The sequence below is a fragment of the Bubalus bubalis genome, chromosome 14 (genome assembly GCF_019923935.1).
Source record: "Bubalus bubalis isolate 160015118507 breed Murrah chromosome 14, NDDB_SH_1, whole genome shotgun sequence".
NCBI lineage: Eukaryota > Metazoa > Chordata > Mammalia > Artiodactyla > Bovidae > Bubalus > Bubalus bubalis.
In genome coordinates this window covers 76,916,681-76,942,385 of record NC_059170.1, presented here as the reverse complement: position 1 = coordinate 76,942,385, position 25,705 = coordinate 76,916,681, and the positions used below count along the sequence as shown (strand labels likewise).

Genomic DNA, 25,705 nt, shown 5'->3' with positions numbered 1-25,705 from the left:
CGCCCCACCAAAGAACAGCTGTTTGGGCAGTAGTTTGGCCGGGGCCACCCGTCTCCAGCCTGGACGGAGCGGGCTAAGTGCTTGGAGGCTGAACCATTTCGGAGGTCTGGGGGCACGCTCCTCCGGGTCTGTCCCCAGGTACCTGAGCGTGAGACGGGCGGAGGAGTGTGGAGCACGCATGTGTTGGCTTTGGGGTGCTTTCAGTCTTCGGTTGCCCTTCAGAGGCGAAGTGATGTTATTCTGAGAGGCAGGGGCGGGGGAGGAGCGGGAGGAGACAACCCCCAAGCGAGGTCTGGGAGGAAGAACCCGGTTGAATCTGCCAACTCAGAAAACAGTGGCAAAGGTCAGGAAATAATTTCCCCGAAGAAAGTATCCCTAGTCGCCCACATGGTCCCTGAGCCAACCTTGCACCTTTCTAGCCTGCGGAGGGCACGGAGTCAAGCCACCTGTTGTACTTTGAGATGGCACTACCTGGGGCTTTAAAGCTTGACCGCAAAAGACTTCTTCCAGCGTTCTGCCCCTGTTGAAGGTCGCCTTAGGAATGGAATTCTGACGGTCTGTGCAGCTCCAACGCAGTGGGTGGGGGGTCGCAACTAGGGAGGGGATAGCGGGCCTCAGACGCAGAATGGATTCTCCGATTTCCAAATAAAGGGTTGCCCAGGTAGGGATTTTCTGCCGCTCCCTTGGAAAACACCTTTCCTTGGGTCTGTCAGAGGTGTTGACAACTGTCAACGTGGGGCATGGGTAAAGAAGTCAGCAGGGATTTTCCCAGGAGGCAGCAGGAATTCACTTCTAAAATCTCCTCCTCCAAGCAGCCCCTCTGAAAATTCTGTACTCGGCAATGTCCAGATAAGCATCATCCATTGTTGCCAAAGGGTTTTAAGATCATTGCTCTGTTAATTCTTCCCTCACATCTTTATGCAGTGTGTCACCTAAAAACCCTAGTGTAGAGAGAACTCCCTTAAATACTTCCAGAGTGCTTTCCATGTGCTAGTTTTCAGTTCTTTGCAGAACTTAACTAATTTAATGATGTACTATATTGTTAATATCCCCCCTCCCCCCGCATAGATACAAAAACCGAGGTACAGAGGTTAAGAAACTTGCAAAGTTTACACATCCCAAACTCGTGGTTTGTTACACCATGTTCTCTCTCTGGCAGGATGTTGTAGACTAAAGCAAGGTGATCTTTACGCAGGAGTGTAAAACCAGGAATGAAAAAGAATGCACCCCAGAGCCTAAAGTTCTTTTAACCTGGGGACATTTCTGAAAATGTCCTAATTTTGTGAGGTCCTCTCCTCTTCTCTGGTGGGCAAACAGGTACAGTGAAAGCCTGACCTGATCTCTTTGGGGAAATTGAAGACACCCCCATTCTATAGATGGTGGTACACCCACCCACTGTAACACTGGGAACAATGCCTAATATCTTCAAGAATTCTGGAAGTCATATTCTATACATGATGCTTTCTTTCCTCATGGACTCATGAAAAGCTGTAAAAATGATGTTCTATGGAAAAGTAAATTTGGCAGATTTTTTTATGAGGTGTTTGCTATCATTAGAATAACCTAGGCTTGGCCTTTTCCGTTTGAATGTTAAGGTGATGAGAGAAGCAGCTGGTGGAAGTGGCCACTGCAAAGGGGAAGTGGATTAAATTCTCAGAAGAGCCCGGGGCTGAAGGACTATCCCAGCAGAGCAGAAGAAATGGGGGATTTAGAAAGAACAAGGCTCCTAGGAGTAGCTTGAGTCCCAAGTAGCTGGTAATCCATCAGCTTTCAGCTTATCTTGTTAATCGTGTTTGGTTATTCTGTCCACTCAATTAACTTATTCAGACAGATTGATGAGTTTAACAGTTTAGTTAATAATTTTACTCTCTTTTGTAATTTGTTATTATAAAAGTTTTATATTCTTCCTGATTAGAGTTATTCCTTTGGCCCTCTGACTCTCAAAAGTATTACGATTCAACTGAAGAGAGTGTATTCTGCCAAGTGAGGAGGTCTGCAAAATACACTTATTAGTCTGTGGTTTTCAGGGTTTTCAGGGTTCAGGATGTGAATTCACTAGGAGCAGGTGTATTTGAAAACAAAACTGTGGGCACCATATTCTGTATGTTTACTGGTGATGTTTAACCCATCTTAAACTGCATTTAAACTGAAATGGCTGTGGGATAGCTTACGCTGCTAAAAATCATCCTTTGCAATCCAAAAGTTCATCAATCTTTATGTTACATTATTTTTATCTCTGCTTAAAATATTCTAAAATATGAGGTTGGAGTCAGAAAGACACAATGGTAGCTCTGTTTACCCAAACTGTAGTATATCAGGGAATATTGAGTCCCAGGGATTGGGGAGCCTGGTGGGCTGCCGTCTATGGGGTCACACAGAGTCGGACATGACTGAAGTGACTTAGCATAGCGTTAATTATTTTTTAGACTGGGGTATTTTAGTTGTTTTCAATGTTGTGTTAGTTTCTGCTATACAGTGAAGTGACTCAGCTATATGTACACGTACATCCCCTCCTTTTTGGATTTCCCTCCTATTTAGTTCACCATAGCACACTGAGTAGAGTTCCCGTGCTGCACAGCAGGCTCTCGTTAGTTATTTATTTTATACAGAGTAGTGGATATATGTCCATCTCAATCTCCCAGTTCATCCCTCCCCCCTTTTCCCCCTTGGTGTCCATGTATTTGTTGAAGGTCAAGTGTAGTATTTGTTCTTACCAGGTTAATATTTGGGAACATTTACAAGAGATGCACCTTTGTTAAAGAGCTGACATATCAAGGGCATCGAACAGAATAGAAGTAAGAATAACAATAGTAGCTAAGATCTGTCAAATGTCTTTTATGTGTCATGCACTATTCTTAGCACTTCTCATATGTTTCTTTGTAAATCCTCACAAAAATCTCATGAGTTAGGCAATATTGTTATCCCTGTTTCAAATGAAAAAACTAAGGTTAGGTAACTTGGCCTGAGGTTGCAGAGCCAGAAGCTCCTTAATTTGTTGTTATCTTATGAGTATAAAAATCTTTGAAGAATATTTGTGTTCCAAGTTCTTGATAAAGTTATGCTGGCTACAAAAGAAAGGGTAACAATTTACATTATCAGACACATCTTGACGGTCTTATTGTGTCAAATATGAACACATCTATCTATCTGCACGATGTATACATACATACACACACACATAAACATGACTAACCATGGGTGGTTTTTTTGGTATTTTCAACATGCTATGCTGTGCACAGGGTCGGACACGACTGAAGCGACTTAGCAGCAGCAGCATGCTGTGCTAAGTCACTTCAGTCATGTCCAACTCTTTGCAACCCCATGGACTTTAACCCACCAGGCTCTTCTGTCCATGGGATTCTCCAGGCAAAAATACTGCAGTGGGTTGCCATGCCCACCTCCAGAGTTTCAACATACTAGGAGATAAATTTTTGACTTTGTGACTGTCTCTATACCGTTAGGTATGCTGTTATGAGGAAGTAATATAATGCTGTTTCTATTGGTTATGTGGTTCATAATAATAATAAATAAGAATGTTAGTCTTTATACTGTTTACAGTATTTTAAAATATAAGAAATTTTACAGTTGTCTGTAACAGCTATATAAAAATGCACAGAAAAATCAATTTTTTCACCTTTAAATGAAATCTTCTCTCTTCTTGTCTCATGTTGATCAGATACTCAGATTAGCTCTTTCATATGTCTTTAATTGATAAATGGTAATAAAACAATTATATATAATCAAAAGCATCCTGGAAGACAGAATATCCCACAATAGACCCACAGGCAATGATAATAATAACTGTATCCCTTTAACATATGTTGGTCACTCAGTCCACTCCAGTATTCTTGCCTAGAGAATCCTGTGGACAGAGGAGCCTGGAGGGTTGCTGTCCATAGGGTCGCACAGAGTCGGACACAACTGAAGTGACTTAGCATGCATGCATACATTGGAGAAGGAAATGGCAACCCACTCCAGTATTCTTGCTGGGAGAATCCCAGGCACAGAGTAGCCTGGTGGGCTGCCGTCTATGGGGTCGCACAGAGTCAGATACGACTGAAGTGACTTAGCAGCAGCAGCAGCAGGAGTCACTCAGTCATGTGTGACTGAGTCATGACTCTTTGCAACCGTATCGACTAGAGCCCACCAGGCTTCTCTGTCTATGGAATTCTCCAGGCAAGAATACTGGAGTGGCTAACCATTCCCTTTTCCATAAGATCTTCCTGACCCAGGGATCAAACCCAGGTCTCCCTCATTGCAGGCAGATTCTTTACCATCTGAACCAGCAGGGAAATTCGAATGAGTGCTTCTCGACTAAAGCTCAGGTTCAGAATCATGAATTTTTATAGATTTTATATAGTAAAGCTAGAATTCATTCAAACAATGATTTAAGAAAGTGTTTGAAATCATCAAACTATTTTTGCAATAACATTAAAGCAAGCCAAACTCTGAAATGTAACTGTTTTTGTTAACTCCTAACCCCCATCATCCATCTACTTGCCTTCAATAAATCTATTTAGTATCTTGTACTCACTGCTTCAGTCAAGAGTTGATCTGAGCTATGAATAGCAGTAAAAGCAAAAGGAACATTTATTTGTACTTAATGCTACTGAGTTTCTTTACAATGACCCTATGAGATAGATAGTATATATATCCTCATTTCACAGATGAGGAAATTGGGACCCACAGAGATTTGAATAACTTACCCAAGGTCATACAACCATGATGGGCAGGGCCAGGATTCAGACCCAGGCAGGCTGGAGTTCTTGTTCCAGTCCCTGACAAGACTCCTCCAGCTCTGAGTCAAGTGAACAACCTTTGTGTTTCTTATTTTGTGACTTGCCTTGCCCATTCTCCAGGTAGACTGTGTTCTCTTATCTCAGGAATTCTTTTTAAATTATGGCTAACTGGCTCCACTGTCCCTGGGATTCTCCAGGCAAGAACGCTAGAGTGGGTTGCCATTTCCTTCTCCAATGCATGAAAGTGAAAAGTGAAAGTGAAGTTGCTCAGTCGTGTCCGACTCTTAGCGACCCTGTGGACTGCAGCCTACCAGGCTCCTCCGTCCACGGGATTTCCCAGGCAAGAGTACTGGAGTGGGTTGCCATTGCCTTCTCCAACTTAACTATTACTACATAATAAATCATCCCAAAACACAGTGGCTTAAAACAACCACATTTTATTTGCTCATGAGTTCACGTTAGCAATTTGCCCTGGACTCTGCTGGGTGGTTCTTTTGCTGCTCTTGCCTAGGCTTCTTCATCTGGCTATCGCCTTCTGTTGGCTTGACATGGGCTAGGTAGTCTAAGAGGACCTCAATCGTACATTTGATAGTGGTGTTTGCTGTCACCTATGCTCTTTCTTCATCCTCAAGGAAGTTATCCTGCATATCTTTACATGGTGGACTCAGAGCAGACAGAGAAAAGGCCGAAATCGCAAGGCCTCTTGATGAACATATAGGAAAGTGAAAGTCATCAGTCATATCTGCCTCTTTGCGACCCCATAGACTATAAATTCCATGGAACTCTCCAGGCCAGAATACTGGAGTGGGTAGCCTTTCCCTTCTCCACGGGATCTTCCCAGCCCAGGGATCAAACACAGGTCTCCCACATTGCAGGCAGATTCTTTACCAGCTGAGCCACAAGGGAAAGCCAAGAATACTGAAGTGGGTAGCCTATCCCTTCTCCAGCAGATCTTTCAGAACCAGGAATCGAACCGGGGTCTCCTACATTGCAGGCAGATTCTTTACCAACTGAGCTATCAGGGAAGCCCAATCTAACTTCAGCCTCATTGTATTGATTAAACAAATCACTGAATCAGCTTAGATTCTAAGGGGCCAGAAATTGACTCCTCTTGATGGGAGGACCAGCAATGGAGCATGTGTTCAGGGATGGGAGGAGTCATTGTGGCTGTCTTTGCAAAATACCTACCATATTAACCTTTTAGGTCAGAGACTGCAAATGTTGAACCACTCTTGTATTCATCTTTTAACATTGTTTATGCTGCCTTTGGTCATGCAGAAACTTTTTATTCTAAGTGTAATCAACTCTGGATCATTTCTAACATGACTTTTAGTTTTCAAGCCTTACTCAAGAAAGAGTTCCTCAAATAAAGATTGTCAAATATTGAAACATATTTTATTCTAATGTTTTTTAGTGTTTTTGTTTTTCTTGTTTAGAACTACAACTTACTTTGAAGTTATTTGTGGGTTTAAGATAAAGATAAAACTTTGATTTTTGTTGAAGTGAACAGCCACTTGTCCAATCATATTTGTTAAATATTTTGTTCTATATTTGTTAATACAAAATACCATTTTTAACATATACTAAAATTTTCACATATACATTACTGGGATATACATATATATATATATATAAAAATACATATGTAAGAAACAAATGTCTTGTATATACATATACAAAAAACAAATGTTTCTTGACATTCATTTTTCTATTAATGTTTTATACCCTATAACACTATAGTTTTATTTCATGTAGTTTCATAGTATGTTTTAATAGGGAAAATATACTTTTATTAAAATTTTTTACTTAGAAGTTCTTATGAAATGTCTATTTTCAAACAGATTTAAGAGTTATTTTGTTTAAAAACTCATTGAGCTTTTACTGAGAATTGCTATATATATTTGGGGGAGGATAAATTGACAAGAATTGAAAATTTTATAATATTATCCTCTGTCTCAGGACATGGTTTAGGTATCTCTGTTTCTTGAGTGAAGCTTCATAGCTTTCTTCATCTTTCTTTTCACATTTCTTTTGACAAGCTGTTTTCAAGGTTTGGCTGCTATTGTGAATTTTTCATTTTATTTCCTGTTATGTTCTCCAATTCATTAGTTTTAGAATCTAGGAAAGCTATACTTAGCAGTATGTGCTTACAGTTTTCTTGGTGTGTGCATGAAAGCTAGCAATATCCATTTCTGTAGTAATATCATTGTGGTTTCATGGTGTGCGTTAGAAACCCTTTTTTGTTCACTTTAGCACTTTAAATAATAAGAATTATCTATTTCTTATAAGATTGTTAGAATTCACTCATTGTTAGCCCTCTTGGGTTTGGCACCTCTTTGATTGAGATCACTGATTAATGTTCCATGTTATTCCCTGGTCAACAGCCTATTCAGATACTATAGCTTTTCTCTAGTCATTTTTGATCATTTATACTTTCTCAAACATCATATGTTTTATTGGATTTTTAATCTATCACTATAAAGTTTTATATAATGCATGCATATTTTGCAAATATTTCATGACTACACTTTATAATATACAGTTCTTTATGATATACAGTCTTAAATCTCTTTATAAGACCTATCAAGTCAAGGTGGTTAATTATATTGTGAAAACCCTTCATCTTGATTTACTTATTATTTACTTAATCTGCTTATTCCTCAAAGAATTCAATTACATTCTGACCCTACCACTGTGCATTTTTCTGTTCTCCTTATCATCCATGAAGTTTTGCTTTACTTGTTTAGAATTCATGGTGTTAGGAGACAAAACATCTTTTTTGGTGGGTTTTTTTGGGGAGGTAAGAGGGAGCAGTCTAGTGGCTTTGAGGATCTTAGTTCTCCTACCAGACCAGGGATTGAACTCATGCCCTCCTCAGTGAAAGCAAGAGTCTTAACCACTGGACCACCAGGGAATTCCCTGGTGGTTATATTTTTGTCAAGGTGAAATTAGTCATATATCTTTTTATTGACTTTTCAACATGTTTTGATAGTAATTTTGCATCTCTTGCTTATTTTTTTTTCTCTTGCCATTCATTGGATATCTTTTTCCAACCTTTATTTTCAGCCTTTCTCTCCCCTTTTTGTTTAAATATCTCTCTTATTAATAACCAATAGCCAGTTTTTCTTTTGTCATGTAATAGATCAATGAATGTAACCCACCTGTATTTATTGTGATTACTAATAGACTTGAAGATATATTTTCAGTTTTATTTGGTGTTTTCAAATTTTCTTCATTTTGCCTCCCACCTTCCGCTTTATCTATGTGAACTTTGGCAAGAGAGTTAGCCTAGGTCTAAATGTCCTCATCTGTTAAATAGGTATACAAAAACTATTTCCTTGTGTTGTAAGAATTATAACACTGAATGCATGTAAGTGCTCTGTTAGAGCTTGGCACTTAAACGTTTAGTAAGTATTTAAATATTATTTACTTAGTTTATTATTCCTCAAGTTTGGAAAGGGTTTTATCTCTCCAATTCTTAACATTTTAGCAAACAGATTTGAAATCATACTTTTCTATCAATGTTGAGACTCAATGAGTATTTATAATATAACCTGAACTTTCCCTAGTGGCTCAGACAGTAAAGAATCTGCCTCCAATGCAGGAGGCTCAGATTCAATCCCTGGATTGGAAAGATTCCTGGAGAAGGGAAAGGCAACCCACTCTAGTATTCTTGCCTGGAGAATTGCATGGAGAGAGGAGCCTGTTGGGCTACAGTCTAGGGGGTCGCAAAGAGTCGGACATGACTGAGTGACTTTCACTAAACTTTCCCAAAACAGGATTCTAACATGCCATTTCTTTCTCTTATCTCTCTCAAATTTTAATCACATTATCTGAATATTTAGTGCTAGGTTATTCATTTTTCTTTCATTTCTAATATCTCCCTTCTTTCCTTCATTATTTTTCATTTTTGCTGTCTTAGGAATAATTTCTTAGCAGTAGTATAATTCTCCCAATCATTCAGTTTAGTTCAGTTCAGTTCAGTCGCTCAGTCGTGTCCAACTCTTCGGGACCCCATGAATTGCAGCACGCCAGGCCTCCCTGTCCATCACCAACTCCTGGAGTTCACTCAGACTCACATCCATCGAGTCAGTGATGCCATCCAGCCATCTCATCCTCTGTCATCCCCTTCTCCTCCTGCCCCCAATCCCTCCCAGCATCAGAGTCTTTGCCAATGAGTCAACTCTTCACATGAGGTGGCCAAAGTACTGGAGTTTCAGCTTCAGTATCATTCCTTCCAAAGAAATCCCAGGGCTGATCTCCTTCAGAATGGACTGGTTGGATCTCCTTGCAGTCCAAGGGACTCTCAAGAGTCTTCTCCAACACCACAGTTCAAAAACATCAATTCTTTGGCGCTCAGCCTTCTTCACAGTCCAACTCTCACATCCATACATGACCACAGGAAAAACCATAGCCTTGACTAGACGAACCTTTGTTGGCAAAGTAATGTCTCTGCTTTTGAATATGCTATCTAGGTTGGTCATAACTTTCCTTCCAAGGAGTAAGCGTCTTTTAATTTCATGGCTGCAGTCACCATCTGCAGTGATTTTGGAGACCAGAAAAATAAAGTCTGACACCGTTTCCCCATCTATTTCCTATGAAGTGATGAGAAAGGATGCCATGATCTTCGTTTTCTGAATGTTGAGCTTTAAGCCAACTTTTTCACTCTCCTCTTTCACTTTCATCAAGAGGCTTTTCAGTTCCTCTTCACTTTCTGCCATAAGGGTGGTGTCATCTGCATATCTGAGGTTATTGATATTTCTCCCGGCAATCTTGATTCCAGCTTGTGTTTCTTCCAGTCCAGCGTTTCTCATAATGTACTCTGCATATAAGTTAAATAAGCAGGGTGACAATATACAGCCTTGACATACTCCTTTTCCTATTTTGAACCAGTCTGTTGTTCCATGTCCAGTTCTAAATGTTGCTTCCTGACCTGCATACAAATTTCTCAAGAGGCAGATCAGGTGGTCTGGTATTCCCATCTCTTTCAGAATTTTCCACAGTTTATTGTGATCCACACAGTCAAAGGCTTTGGCATAGTCAATAAAGCAGAAATAGATGTTTTTCTGGAATTCTCTTGCATTTTCCATGATCCAGCAGATGTTGGCAATTTGATCTCTGGTTCCTCTGCCTTTTCTAAAACCAGGTTGAACATCAGGATCATTATTTAGACTTAACTTTAAGATTTATTTTTTTAAATTTGTCTGCTGCTTCTGGAATCTCATATCTTCATCTTTTATTTTGCTGGAATACATTCTCAAAAAGTTCTCTCAGAAAGGTTTTATCAAAAGATAAACTCTTAGGCGTTCCCTGGAGGTTTAGTGGTTAGGACTTAGCAATCTCACTACCTGGGCCCTGGGTTTAACCCCTGGTCAGGGAACTAAGATCCTGCAAGCTGTGTGGTGTGGCCAAAAGAAACAATGAAACAGATAAACTCTCAGATTCTAAAATTTTAAGTACATCTTTATGTGCTTCTCACACTTAAATGCTGATTTGGCTGTTAGTTTTTTTCTATCTTGTTTCCCCTCAGAATTTTGAAGATGTAATGCAAGTTTTTTTTTTATAGCATCTCATGTTTCAGTGAAAAGTCTGATGCTTTTTCTTTGCAGGTGATTTTTTAAGTGGAAGCTTTTAGGGTTTTTCTCTTTGTTCATAATGCTCAGAAATTTCATTAGCTTGTGCTCAGAATTAGGGCCTTTGTTGTTAGTCCTCTTCAGCATGCGGTGGGTGCTTTCAATCTGAATCCTCAAGTTTCTCTTCAGCCTGAGAAAGTTGCTTATTTCCAATGTCCTTGTATTCATCTTCTGGAGCTCCTGGTAGACTTTGACACTAATGTTAGGATTTCAAAACCGAGCGGTCTTCCACATCTCTGATGTTTTTCTCTTTGCACTTTTCTAATGCAGTTCATGTCTTAGCCTAATCCTCCAGCTTCGGCAACCCTAATGTAGTCTTTCACTGTTAATCAGTTCCCTGCCCTTACCCTTTTCACCTAACTTCTGTAGCTTCTTCTCTTTTCTTCCCTTCTTTTCTCTTCCTTCCCTCCTCCCCTCCTCTCCTCCTTAGCTTTTTTCTCTCTCTACATACTTAAAACATTTTTAATGATGAATAATTTACATACAATAAAATGAATGCATCTTAAAGATTCAGTTCCATTTTTGACAATTATATATACCTATATAACCACTATCAAAATTAGATACAGAACATCTCCATCATCCCCAAAAGTCTTCGAGTGCACCTTTGTAGGCAATTTACCACCCCCCCCCCCCCCATAAGCAACCAGTGTCTTACTCTCATCACCATGGATTAGTTTGCCTCTTTGAGATCTTCACGTAGATGGAATTGTATGGTGTGCATTTGTGTGTGTGTGCGTGTGTATGTGTGCCTGTGTAATGTGTCTGGGTTTCTTTTGCTTAACGTATTATTTTTGGTATTCATTTCTGTTGCTGTGTACACCAGTAAGTTTCTCTTCTTTATTGTTAAGAGGTATTCCATTGTATAACTATGCCAGAGTTTATTTATCCCTTTCCCCATTGATGGTCATTTGGGTTGTTTCCAATGGTTTGGATGCTTACTGTAAATAAGATCATGTTAACCTTTTTGTGCAAGCTGGGACATAGGTTTTCATTTCTTGTTAGTAAATACTTGCTAGTGAAACTGACACAGGCTCTATTCTTTGCGTTGCTCTGGGAATTCCTCTGAAGAAACGCGCTTCCCCTGGCAGTCTTTCTCTCACTTTCTCAACTCTGTAATGCTTCACTTTCAATTGGGTATCATCTGTTTCATATCTGCCAGAAATCATTCCTTCTTCTGTAGACGTTCCCTCTCAGCTTTGCAATTCTGTTGGGAATTTATTCTTCTATTTCATCTTCTTTTTCAGTAGAATTTAGAGAAGGAAAATAAGTAAATGAAAATACCCAGTCTGCCACCTTGAATTGAAACACTGTAATTTTATTTTTCACTTTTATTTTCCTGTATACAAACCAGAAGAAAGTTCTATTATTTGTACAGCCCCTTCATTCATTCTTTCCCAGCCATGTTCTAAAAGGCATTGATTTTGAGGCTCAGAAGTCATGAAAACTATTGTTCAATTAAGAAGAATCTATTGTGTTTTTAAAGCCTCCAAAGGAAAGAATCCCGTTTGTACTTGTATAAGTATATATATATATATATATATATATATAATTGAAGTATAATTGACTTACAATGTTTCAGATGCACAGCAAGGTGATTTTGTTATACAAATACACATATATCATTTTTGAAATTATTTTCCATCATAGATTATTATAAGATATTAACTGTAGTTCCCTGTGCTATACAGTAAACCTTTGTTGCTTGTTGTGTATCTATTTTTTAATTAGAAATCTAGCATTCTATTCAGACTAAGTCAAACAAGTGGAATCAAACTGTCATAATTTTTTAGTTAGGCAAAAATTCACGTTTTCAAAAATATATATTTAATCCACATTTATATATGGATAGAAAATCTTTTCTCCTACACTTGATAAAGTCCTGAGAAAGAACATTAAAAAAAAAAAAGAAGAAGAAGAGATGGAGAAACTGGAGAACATAAATGAAATGGGAGCATTGAATTTGAAATAGAAATAGTGAAACAAACTAGTTAAACGATCATCATATAGTCCAGTTGTTTTTAAACATGACTGCTCATTACAAACATATCTGGAGAAAAAAAGCAATACCTGAGCATTTGTATTTTTCAAAAAATTTCACGATAATTCTGATATGCATCTGGATTTTAAAAAGTGATTACAGGTTTTCTCTATTAGACCTTAGTTTTGGTGATATAGAGTTCTATTGTTTTTCTGTTGACCAATCATGATACAGTGGTATAAAGTAAGTAATAGTTACATGATCACAATAGTAAAAGATGTTTATCAGTTTTCACAATCAATAGCCAGACAAAAAATAAAAAATAATTACAATTGCAAGCCATAATGGAAACATGATTAACTTAACAGTATAAAGTAATCACTAACAATTTGGGAGAGTCAAGCAGAGTGACGTGGTATGCGGAAGTGCATACACACACATGTTTCCATCCACCCAGCCAGTCTATGTCTTTTGGTTGGTGCGTGTAATTCATTTATACTTAAGGTAATGATTGATATATATGATCCTATTACTGTTTTCTTAATTGTTTTGGTCTTATTTTCTGTAGGTCTTTTCCTTTTTCTTGTGCTCCCTGCCTAGAGAAGTTCCTTTAGCATTTGTTGTAAAGCTGGTTTGGTGGTGCTGAATTCTCTTAACTTTTGCTTATCTGTGAAGCTTTTGATTTCTCCATCAAATCTGAAGCAGAATCTTTCTGGGTAGAGTGTTCTTGGTTGTAGGTTTTTCCCTTTCATCACTTTAAATGTATCATGCCATTCCCTTCTGGTTTGTAGAGCTTCTATTGAGAAATCAGCTGATAGCCTGATGGGAGTTTCCTTGTATGTTGTCACTTTTCCCTTGTTGCTTTTAATATTTTATCTCTATATTTAATTTTTGTCAGTTTTACTATGTATCATGGTGTGTTCCTCCTTGGGTTTATCCTGCCTGGGGCTCTCTGTGCTTCCTGAACTTGGTTGACTATATCCTTTCCCATATTTGGGAAGTTTTCAGCTGTTATCTCTTCAAATATTTTCTCAGGCCCTTTCTCTCATTCTTCTCCTTCTGGGACCCCACTAATGAGAATGTTGGTGCCTTTAATGTTGTCCCAGAGGTCTCTTAGGCTGTCTTCATTTTTTCATTCATTTTTCTGTATTTTGTTCTGCAGCAGTGATTTTCACCATATTGTCCTCCAGGTCATTTATCTGTTCTTCTGCCTCAGTTTTTCTGCTATTGATTCCTACTAGTGTATTATTCATCTCTGTTTATTTGTTTTTTAGTTCTTCTAGGTCTTTGGTAAATATTTCTTGCATCTTCCCATTCTTTGCCTCCATTCTTTTCCTGAGATCCTGGATCATCTTCACTATCACTATTCTGAATTCTTTTTTTGGAAGGTTGCCTATCTTCACTTCATTTAGTTGTTTTTCTGGGATTTTATCTTGTCCCTTCATCTGAGACATAACTTTCTGCTTTTTCATTATGGTTAACTTTCTGTAATATGTTTTGTGAGACTGTGCTTCTTGCGTCTCCTGTCTGCCCTCTGATGGCTGAGGCTAAGAGGCTTGTGTAACCTTCTTGATGGGAGGGGTTGGCAATGGGAAAAACTGGGTCTTGCTCTGGTGGGCATGGCCTTGCTCAGTAAAGCTTTAATCCAATTGTCTGCTGATGGGTGGGGTTACTCTCCCTCCCTGGTAATTGTTTGGCCTGAGGCAACCCAGCCCTGGGGTCTGCGGGCTCTATGGTAGGGGTAATGTGAAGTCCAAGAGGGTTTACACCAAGGGGGACCTTCCAGTACCCCCATCCCTGTGGTGAGCCCCTGCTGACTCACACCGCCACAGGAAGCCCTCCAACACTAGCAGGTAATGGTGGTTCAGTCTCCTGTGGAGACACTGCTCCTCTTCTCTGGGTCTTGGTGCATGCAAAATTTTGTTTGTGCCCTCCAAGACTGGAGTCTCTGGTTCCTCAGCCCTCTGGAAGGCCTGTAATCAAACCCTGCTGGCCCTCAAGGCCAGATTCACCAGGGATTCCCAGTCCCTTTGTCGGATCCCCAGGCTGGGAAGCCTGATGTGGGGTTCAGAATGTTCACAACAGTGCAAGAACTTCTTTGATATTATTATTCGCTAATCTGTGGGTTGCCCACCTGGCAGGTATAGGATTTGATTTTATTGTGATTGCACCCCTCCTACTGTCTCGCTGAGGCTTCTTCTTTGTCTTTGGATGTGGAGCATCTTTTTTTTGGTGGATTGCAGCATCCTCCTATTGATGGCTGTTCAACAGCTAGTTGCAATTTTGGTGCTCTCATAGGAGGAGGTGAGTACATGTCCTTCTACTCTGCAATCTTGATCTGGAAGCCTGTACAAGTACGTTTTTACAGCTATCAGTGACCGAATATTTTTTCTCTACTGTGTCCTTTAAATCTTTTTTGACACATCTTAATATCATGTTTGCTCTTCTTTTCCCACTATTTATTCCCTTTTCAAGAAACATCTCATGCAGGACTTGAAGGCTATTATTTAATAGTTCTTCTCCACATTGGATTATCTCAGTTTTTTAACTTGTCTTCACTGATCTAATTTTACAATGTTTTACTGGTGTATGTGATCCTCTTATCTCTCTTTCGTCTGCGGACATCTATGACCTTGGTTCAGGATTCTATGATTCACAATGGAAAGGGCGATGGTGAAGCCCCTGTCTTCAGTGAAAGCTAAGGGTACCTCACTGTCTGTACTCATTCCTCAAAAGGCAGATTATTTAAGGGCTGGGACTGGGATGTCAGCTTGGTTCCCAGGACTGAATGCAAAGAGGTTGAAGAAACAGCAAGGGAGCGTGTCACTGAAAAAGAAAAACTCATTTTGCATGTTATTTAAACCTTGTCTGTACTACTCTTCCATAAGAACATCATAAGAAGCCCTAGACATAAAAGATATAAAGCTTAATTTCTTTCTTTCTGTGGTGTGTCAGTGCAAATGTTGGGTAGAGTGTGATGCGATGAGAACAGCCGTGCTGAGTGCCCAGTGCTCCTCTTTGGACTAAGCGCTCACTGCCCGTCCTCATCAGTGACCTGAACATGTAGCCCTGTGGCTCCTCCCCTTCCCCGCCTCTTTCCCTTTCTCCTACCAGTGCTTCCCGGGGATATCTCCCAAGGACCGCTTGCTCTTTGTCTCAGAGTTTGCTTCTGGAAGAAACTAAACGAAAAAGCAGTAGTCAAACCTCAGCCATGGGAGCACTGGCCATTTCTTCAGGTGCAGGAAGATGTACAGTGTGGGGTTTCCATGAGGTGCCTGCTGTTTCTCGCTGCTGTGATCAAGGCTGAAGTCTGTTCACCTCAGAAAGGGGTGAACAGTGGCAGCAACAGAATCAAACCATGCCATCCCCTCCCAGAGCGGCTGGGAAGAGCGGAATTCCAAAATCGTAGGAATGGCAAAGGTCAGGCCTAGGCAGAGCCTGTGAATGGCTTGTGTATGGAGAGATGACTGTTGTTTTCCTCAGGAGAGCCTCGTCCCGTGCTTGTTTGCCATTTTAGGTGGGAGGATGAGGGACGGTGGGAAGCCCTCAAGGGTGTGTGAGAGCACCTTCTAATGCCTAAAAAAGGTAGTGGTCAGGGTTCCTGGGTAAATGTAGCTTTGTGTCAACTCCCCAGGCACAGACCAGCATGTGTCACTGGAAAGTTGTTTCTGTAAACTGAGTAGAAGTGAAAACACCAGGTTCACTCCTTCCTGTTGAACTGACCCCGGCACATCTTAGTAAACCAAGTCATCTCACATAGAGCACTGTCTCCAGCTGATGCAGCTCCATCAGACAGCAGCACTCCTGGGCCCGCCTTCCCCAGAAGGAACAGCACTGCAGGGCCAAAGGAGCAGGAGAATTTCAGCTTCGTGTCTGGGGCTCTGGGCTGCCAGACTCACAGTCTGGAGCACCTCGATCCCAGATGTGCAGCAGAAGTGACCCTGGAAAAGGCAGGTTGACTGTGAATTCAAGAGGCTGCTTCCTGCTGTACACTTCATCTCTATTTTTGAAAATACCAAGGTGTGGCTAGAACCTATATAAAGCATGCCGGGGGGCTGGAAATGATGTCATAGGTCACCCAGCTGCTACCTTACTCCCACCAGCATCGAGAGAGAGCATTCATGCCAAAGCCAATGAAACAAAGCCCATGCCTTGGCTCCCAGCCACCTCTTAGAGACTGTGATGAGGAGACAATAAGGAGGAAAATGGCAGTTGTGTTATTATTTTTAAAAAACACTGTTTTATTAAGGTGTAGTTGGCATACAATGAACTGTGCATACTCAAAGTGAACAGACAGGAGTTGACACCCATGAAACCATCACCACCATCCAGATGATGAATAAATCTGCCATCTCTGAAAGCTTCTTTGTGTTCCTTGGGGATTCCTCCTTCATTCCTCAGGAACCTCCACCACTGATCTGCCTTCTGTCACTATGGATCCGTTTTTACATTTCCTAGGGTTTTACATAAGCAGACTGGTACGGAATGTACAGCATGGGGCGCTATTTTGCGCACCATAATGACTCTGTGATGCATCCACGTTGTTTGGTGCATACGAGTTTGATCCTTTTATTGCCAGTTGGTATTCCATGGTATGTGTACACAATATGCTTTTCCATTCACCCAGTAAAGCACGTTGAGGTTGTTTCCAGCTCGGGCCTATCAAACTAAGGATGCTACGAATGTTTGGGTGTAAGTCCTTGCATCATGAACATATGCTTTCATTTCTCTTGTGTGAATTCTTAGAGACAGACTAGCTGGGTATATGCTTAGCTTACTTAAAATTGTGGCAGTCTTTTTTTAAACTTTTTTGAGGGAATATAATTGCATTACAATGTAGTGGTAGTTTCTGCTGTGCAACAAAGTGAATCAGCTGTATGTATATGAATATCCGCTCCCTCTTGGTCTCCTTTCCACCCTTCCCATCCCAGCCCTCTATGTCATCACAGAGCACCAAGATGAGTTTCCTGTGCTTTATAGCAGGTTTCCACTAGCTATCTGTTTTACACATGGTAGTGTGTATATATATATATATATGTGTGAGCTTCCCAGGTGGCACTAGTAGTAAAGAACTCGCCACCAATGCAGGAGATGTAAGAGATCAGGTTTCAATCCCTGGGTTGAGAAGATCCCCTGTAGGAGGGCATGACAACCCACTCTAGTATTGCCTGGAGAATCGCCATGGACAAAGGAACTTGGTGGGCTACAGTCCATAGCGTTACAAAGAGTCAGACATGACTGAAGCGACTTAGCACACACACAATCAGTGTAATATATATGTCAATCCTAATATTCCAGCTTGTCCCACGCTCCCCTAAAAAAACAATAATAAATACATAAAAATAAGATTGTGGCAATCTTTTACAGGCACTCACATAATACGTTTAGGATCTATAAAACTCAGGACACTGTTAGAAAATGAGAGAATTTGGAAGTTTAGTTGCAAGATGGTATCTTCCTACAGCTAATACACAAGTGTATAATCCATAATATATTATGGAAAACTGAAGGAAGGGGAGAAGATACCGTTTCCTTAGAAAGAATTCTCCTACCTTTTCAGGATTCTCCAAATCAAAAGTTTCAGGGGGCTCAATCCTCCAGGTGAGCATGGTTGCTGGCGGTGGTAGAAAGAAATAGTTGCTGGACAAGAACCAGTGGGAAAGTCTCCTAGCAGGAGACTTGACTTCCTCTGTAAGCTGCTGTTTGATGTTCCCTTCATCTTCTTGTCCTGATGCCCTGCCTGACTGGAAGTTAACAGAACCAGAAATAGATTTGTATCTCCTGCCTGGAGACTCAATTACATTGTGACTTGGAAATCTGGTATTGGTTATGAGCCCAAAATGAACTGGAAGCCAGGTTTATTGCTGGAAATCTTCAAATTTCAGGAAAGACAAAAATTCAAAAGGGGAGATCTCATTAAGTGTTTCTAATCCTTAGCCCAGGAAAAAGGCTGCAGGAATGTTAACATGAGCTGAACCTCTGGCCATGCTAGACATGAGAAGAGTGATGACTCTTAGAAACCCACAGAAGATTCTTGCTAGAGGGCAAGGACTATTCTTTACTGACACATAAGGTGACCCGTCCACTGCCCCAGGGGACATGGAGCAGTCGTGACTTGCAGGTACAGGCGAGAAGCTAGGGGTGATTTCTACACACTTGCACCCACGGTGTGGTTCATGGAGCAGCAGCAACAGTGTCTCCTGGGAACTCATTAGAAAATAAGAATCTCAGGCCCCACCCAGAATGACTGAATCAGGATCTACAATTTAATTACAGATTAAGAAGCTCTGGTCAAGATGCATGCTTTTCTTGCAAGTTACAAGTCCCCAGAAGCACTCAGGACAAGTCAGGTATTATTGCCCAGTTGAGCGCCACAACAACCTACCCCAAACCTCAGTGGCCTGTAAAAACAAGCATGTATGTATTCTCACCGGAGAAGGCAATGGCACCCCACTCCAGTACTCTTGCCCGGAAAATCCCATGGATGGAGGAGCCTGGAAGGCTGCAGTCCATGGGGTCGCTGGGGGTCGGACATGACTGAGCGACTTCACTTTCACTTTTCACTTTCATGCATTGGAGAAGGAAATGGCAACCCACTCCGGTGTTCTTGCCTGGAGAATCCCAGGGACGGGGAAGCCTGGTGGGCTGCCGTCTATGGGGTCGCACAGAGTCGGACACGACTGAAGTGACTTAACACTAACAACATGTATTCTCACGCCTGTGGGTCTCTGGGTTGCTGGGGCTCAGTAGATCTAGGCAGGCTGGGCTCCAGGCTAAGGCTTGGGTCTGGGTTTCTTCCTGCATCTCCCGGATTTACACAACCAGCAGGCTACCTGCCCTGCACTCCTCTCATGGTGATGAAAAATCACAGAAAGGCAGAGGCAAGCCCGAAGGACAAGTACACTCCAGCCTTTGCTTAGATCACATCTGTTAGCACCCTGTTGGCCAAAACTCATCACCAAGCCCAACAGAGTGGCCAAAGGCTTTGGATTTGTTTCAGTGCTTCCTCTGCTTCTCATGTGTGTGCCTTCAGCAAAAGTCTCACACTTCTCTGTGCTTCTATGTCCTGTTCAGTAAATGGGATAGTAAAAGTGGTATCCATGGGAGGTTATAACGCTGAAAGGACCGTCCTTGGTGCATAAGGACACGTCGACCCATGAATCTGGTGCTACAGAGTAGCGTGACCTTGGACAAGTCACTTCAACTCTGTGCATTTCATTTTCCTTATCTAAAAGTAGACTAAAAAAAGTAAATAAAAATAGACATCCTAATGGGATAATTATACTGATTTTTAAACTTTATCTTCAAACATGGTGGTAATGATGCTGATAGTGGTATAAAAGCTAACCTTGAGCATTTATTCTGTGCCAAGAGCAGAATAAATAACAACTTTGTATGTATTTGCACCTTGAATTCTCACAACAGCCCAGTGAAGATTCTTTCCCATTTTGCAGCCTAGGAAACAAAGGCAGAGCAGTGTCATGAAATCAAGGTTTAATGTCTGATTGTCCTGAGCACGTTGTGTGGAGGGAAATATATCGCAGAAGGGAGGCAGTCCAGGCTGGCTGCATGTGCTGATGCCTATTCTGCCTCATGTCTATCAGTGATGCTTCTAGAAAGGTTACTCCTGGTGGCTTCTCTCATGTGGGAGAAGGAAAGGAAAGAGCAGGGGCAGCTAGGGAGAAAAGGCTGAGAAAGACCTGGTCTCCTGGTAACAGGCCTTCCCACCCTGGGCTTCTCACATGGCTCAGTGGTAAAGAATCCGCCTGCCAATGCTAGAGACGCAGGATCGATCCCTGGGTTAGGAAGATTCCCTGGAGAAGGGGATGGCAACCCACTCCAGTATTTTTGCCTGGAGAAATCCATGAACAGAGGAGCCTGGTGGACTACAGTCCACGGGGTCTCAAAGAGTCAGATATTACTTAGCGACTGAACAACAAGAGTAACTTCTGACCCCACCCACCATGCAGCCACGTCCACATTCCAAGAAACGGATGCTGGATGGATGTGCCGAACATTTCCAGTGGGACCCAACCATTACCCAAGGCTGTGTTGTGCAGCTGCTGGACCTGGCTTTGGGCTGGAATCAGACCGAGGGGAAGAAAGAAGGGGCGAAAGGGTTAGTCGCTCAGTCACGCCTGACTTTTTGCAACCCCGTGGATTGTAGCCCACCAGGCTCTTCTGTCCATGGAATTCTCCTGGCAAGAACACTGGAATGGGTAGTCATTCCCTTCTCCAGGGGATCTTCCCCACCCAGGGATTGAACCTGCGTCTCCTGCACTGCAGGCAGATTCTTTACCATCTGAGCCACCAAGGAGTGGGGCCTGCAGGATCCTGCCTCTGAGAAACCAGACCCAGAAAGGCCACGGGTTACTCAGTCCATACTGGATTCCACCAAAAGTGATTTCTGAGTCAAGAGACATACGCTTCTCTCTTTCCATCTTCCTTCCGCCTGGTCTCTCTCGTGCAGTTTCACTGCTTAAAACCTGTGTGTTCCGTGGTGGGGGTGGGACTGTGCCCATGGATACTTGATTCATCACCCGTGGGCTTTAACAACCGAAGCTGGCAACACCTTTGCAGGGCATCCCTTACGAAGGGGCACCCTTCCTGCCTTCCTTTCTCGACCTAACAAGAGAAACAGGCAGACCTGGGGACAGGAGTTTTGCCAGCTCTCTGAGCTGTATATTCTGCTTTCCAATTACAGTTTCTGGCCAGAAGAATCTTTTCCTTGTGACTAATCAGATTCGTCCCTTTCCTTGGTGTGTCACAAAGTCCTTTTCCTCAAGGTCTTCTGAGGAGAGAGTGGTCAGGAATTTTTAAGTGTTTCCCATAGTTGAGAGGCGTATTGTACTTCCTTTTCTGGTTGTGGCGTTACACCGCTAATATCTAATCAGCTTGTGGGCCACTGTGATTCTAGACCTTTCTCTGTCATCCTTCCCACGTCTCTGACAGCCCTGTACCCCCAGTGAATTTTATCCTTTGTTTTGCTTTGCTTCTGACAAAACTTGTCCCATACTTTGGATATGTTCTGTAGTGCCGTCTCCCTTCTCTGTTCCCCAAACGTTGGGTGGGGACCAGTCTCATGTCAATGATCTTAATAGCTTAGTAACTTTGTGATTGTCACAGAATTGAGCACTAACTAGGTTGATGGCTTCAACAGAAAAACAAACAAAACTTAAAAAAAAAAAAAGTATGACCACTAGAAGTGTGAAATCACTATTTTATCTCACAGAATGGCAAAATGGAAACAGAAACTAAAGACTGTTGGCAAGAATGTGGAGCACCTATAGGGAATACAAACAGATGGGAACACTTTGGAAAATTGTTTTTCCAGAGTAGCTACTAAGACAGAATATATATGTACCCTCTGACCCAGCAATCCCATCCTGGGTATATTCCCCACAGAAATGTATTCCTCCGTGGACTCAAAAACCTAAAAAAGAATGCTCATAGCAGCACTAGTTAAAATAGACCCCAAACTGGAAAGACCCAAAGTGCCTATCCACAGTAGAACGGATAGTAAGGCAGTAGGTGCACATGTCCAACTCCACAAACGCCGTGTCACGCGGAAGGAGCCAGTCACAAAAGCGTACGTGCAAGAAAATTCTGTTAGTGTTAAATGACCAGGAAAAGCTAATCCATGCTGTTGAAACAGAGAAAACACCAGCCATCCTCATTAAGGGGACACAAGGGGGCATCTGGCTGCTGCTAATATTGTTTCTTGATCTGCGTGTTGGCTACATGGTTGTGTTCAGTTTGAGAAATCTCACTGAGCTATATAGTTATAGACATGCATTTCTCTATATGGATATCATCCTTCAGTTAAAAATACAGTAAAGAGGGAATTCCCTGGTGGGCCAGTGGTTAGGACTCCATGCCTACAGTGACAAAGGCCCAGGTTCGATCCCTGGCAGGGGAACTAAGATACTATAAGCCATGCTGTGTGGCTAAAAATAAAAATTAATTAGTTAATTAATTTTTTAAAATACAGTAAAGAAGGTAGCAGGCAGGGTAGATAGTATAGGCGAGATGGCCTTTTTTCACTGGGAAAGGCAACCGGCAGCCCAGAGTCCACTCCCTGTTCTCCTTGGTGTATCCTGCCCCGCAGGCTGCTCTCCAAGTTTTAATGAGTGTGGACTAGTTTCAGCGTTGGGGGGGATCCTGCTCTGCCTCCGTGGCCCAGAACTATTGTCATGACATCAAAGACCAACTGCTGGCTAAGATACAGTCCATGTGAAAAGAGTGACCAGCAAATTTACTGCTTGACTTCACCCCTTTAGATGGAACTGGCCCCGTGGTCCCCTTTCAAAGCTCGATTGCGGACATATATCTTCTTTATAGGACACCATGTACAATAAAACGAGGCAATAACTTAAAATATTTTTAAAAGAATATCTTTGAGAGCACTGCAAGATGGGCATTCCATCACTGTGGTTACAGGTTCTCAAACACTCCTCAGGGTCTAACCATTGGTCTGAGAGCCTTCTATTCAATATGGTGACTTTTTTTGACTCATCGGGTTATATTTTTATGCTCCAACCCTTTCCCTAGGCTCTGCAAGTTCTTCGGAAAGTCATTAATGAGAGGAGATCTGCCTCAAATGAGAGGGCCACGTCACTCAAGTCAGGCAAAATGGCAAAGTTCATATCCCATTATTCATTAACTTGTTTAGAGTTATCCTTTATGGAGTTAACATTTTTAAAGGACTGAGGCCAATCTAAGCTCCTGGATTGGTTCTGTGCAGTTCCCCAATATCCACATGGACCTCATTTCTTTGCATAGCCCTGGTGTGGAAATCTCAGGCAGTTGTTAGCGTTTACAGACAGTAGAGTGAGGAAAGAAATGAGTTGTTTTGTATGATTCCCAGAAAATGAAGCACCTTATTCCCTTTCTAAGGGGGAAAATATTCCCTAGCATACTCGTGAAATGACTTATAAGGTAAAGGATGTCTTTGGCTTGACTTGGAGTCTTTCTCCAGGTGGCGGAGACTGAAGCGTCTGCAATCAACATTACCAGCCTGAATGGAACCATCCAAAATGATCCTTCCAATATGTGATCACTTATTACAGCAGGGAAATCAGTCCGCAGAGGATACAGCATTCTAAAGAGTGGCCAAGTCAGCCCTGGCTCGGAGCGTCCCCTCCTGTTTAATCCATTACTCTTGAAAAGTGCAGTGCACCACACTTGGCTGGAGAAAGGCCAACAACTGGACAGAACCTCTGCTTTCCAGTTTCCTCGGCCAGCACGCTCAGGCAGACACAGCACCCAGGTGAAGCGGCTGTGACCTTCCTGCTGAGACTTTGACGGAGGCCAAACACCCGATTCCAAAGACACCTTGGAAAGGAGTTCTCACCTGTAAGCAGGAGTAAGCATCAACTAGAAGATACTGGAAATATTCGGAAAGGCCGGAGAATCCCAAGAAAGTGACTGTCATGTTGAACTGCAGGTGGGGGTGATGACAGCCAGGCTCCCTGGAAGGCACCCAGTGGCCTCGCCCCCCTGAAGAGCCATCCCACGTGGGCGCCACACCACAGGTTTCAGTCTGCGTGTCCTCTGTACAGCTCAAGGCTCTGGGATAGCCCTAATGTGCACATCCACGCCCTTGGCCTTCCGTTTGTTCATAAATCGGGAAAGGGGGGAATAAGAGAAGGAAAGTGACCAGGGAACTCAATTACAGAGTGATGTGGCCCCGGGTAAGGGGGACACGTGTGCCGTGGGGCCAGGAAAAGCACAATTCATCTTCCTACCATGAACAGAGAATGAGGCTGTGAACACAGGGGAAAAAGGAGACAGAATTGTAGCTTCAAAGAGCCACCTCCTAATGAAGGAGACGCATTTTTCCTCTGGTACTGACTGAATGGTTGCTCCAAGATGGCTCAAACCATTAACTCAATTTACTTTACTTGGAGGGCTCCAGGGGATGTCCATTGTTCTTTTGGGTTGGGGTTCTGCATGCTGCTTAGGATGGGGAATGGAAGGAGGGCTGTGGAAACCCACCAGTGCCGTGGAGCCCGCCTGGGTGCCAGGAGCTGCCTGAAGGCTACACAGGCTCCCTTTCGAAGAAAAACTCAGTATCCACAAAAGCTCAAGTGTTCCGCCTGGAATGACCTTGGGGTGTCCTGAGACCCAAGGAAAGCCAGATGCTGGCGGGGAATTGCTATGGCCATGCCCCTGGAAGGTTCTCTCCTGGTCCAACAACACGAGGAGGATGCCTTTTATGTTGCCAGGATACCTGGGCACATGACAAGTGCCCGTGCTTACGAGGGTCACTGCACGTGGGTGCGTGCGTGCCCACTGCCCTGCTCATTGCACTGAGCAGGCGCCTCCGGCTCAGCACCATCCCCACAGCCACAGAGAGGGTCTCTGCTTAGAAGGCAGGCTGCAGATGAAACCCTAGAGTGTCGCTGTTGGTGAGAAACTTTGAAAACTGAGTCCCAAACGTCTCTTTTTAGACACGAGGGATCAAAAACCTGGAGAAATGGAAGGACTTGCCCAGTTCCTTACTACTTATTCCAGGATGACTGACCCCTCAAGCCAGTCCTGTTTCACAAAGCCCCACAGGCCCACTTCTGAGCACCCTAAGAGGTCTCATGGTTTTTCTTTGCCAAAGGTAATTGGAGCTGATGTCCATTTCAAGTGCCTCGACCCTGTGATGTTATAGTTGCAGTTTGATTGTCAAGGGGAGTCGAAAGGAAACTAAGTGAACATGAATTGTGTTTCTTATTTCAGAGATTTTTGGGTAGCAGTCAGGTAAATGAAATAACATACATGTAAGCGTAGGACATGACCCACCCACAGAATAAGGGCTCCACAATTCCATTCACTCATTCAGGACTCACATATTGAATGCCCCTGCTATGCAGGGGTTGCACCAGGTGCTGGAGATTAATAGAGAACAAGCTTCTGATCCCTGTGGGGGAGAGCAGGTCAGGCAGGTAAAGTGACAAGTACTGAAGCCTTAAGGTGGGAAAGACTTCAGCTTGACTGAGGGGCAGAAAAGAGATGGAAGGACCGTGTGTAAGGGAGAAGTGGTTTCTGAACTTGTAGAAGAAGGCAGGGCCCTGTAGGTCATGACAAAGAATCTGGCTGTTCTTTTGAGATTAGCAAGAAAGGAAGCATGAAAGAGATTTTGAGTGATGGCTCTGTCTGCTTTGTGGAGAATGGGAAGGAAGGGTACAGACATGTCAGGAGGTTTCATCATAAAGTAAACCAGGCAAGCGAGGAGGGCACATGGGCCAGGATGGAGCGGAGTGGATGGCTAATGCATGCAAGACACAGTTCTGACACAAAGCTAACAGCATTTGCTGAAGGACTGGACTTCAGAGTCCCAGATAACTTCTGGTTTTATGGGA

At 42.5% G+C, this 25,705-nt stretch overlaps 1 protein-coding gene across 2 annotated transcripts in view; it reads left to right on the top strand.

The window, feature by feature from the left end:
- ISM1 (isthmin 1) overlaps positions 1 to 25,705 on the top strand; it is an 88,732-nt gene that overhangs the window by 450 nt on the left and 62,577 nt on the right. The window lies entirely within an intron of this gene.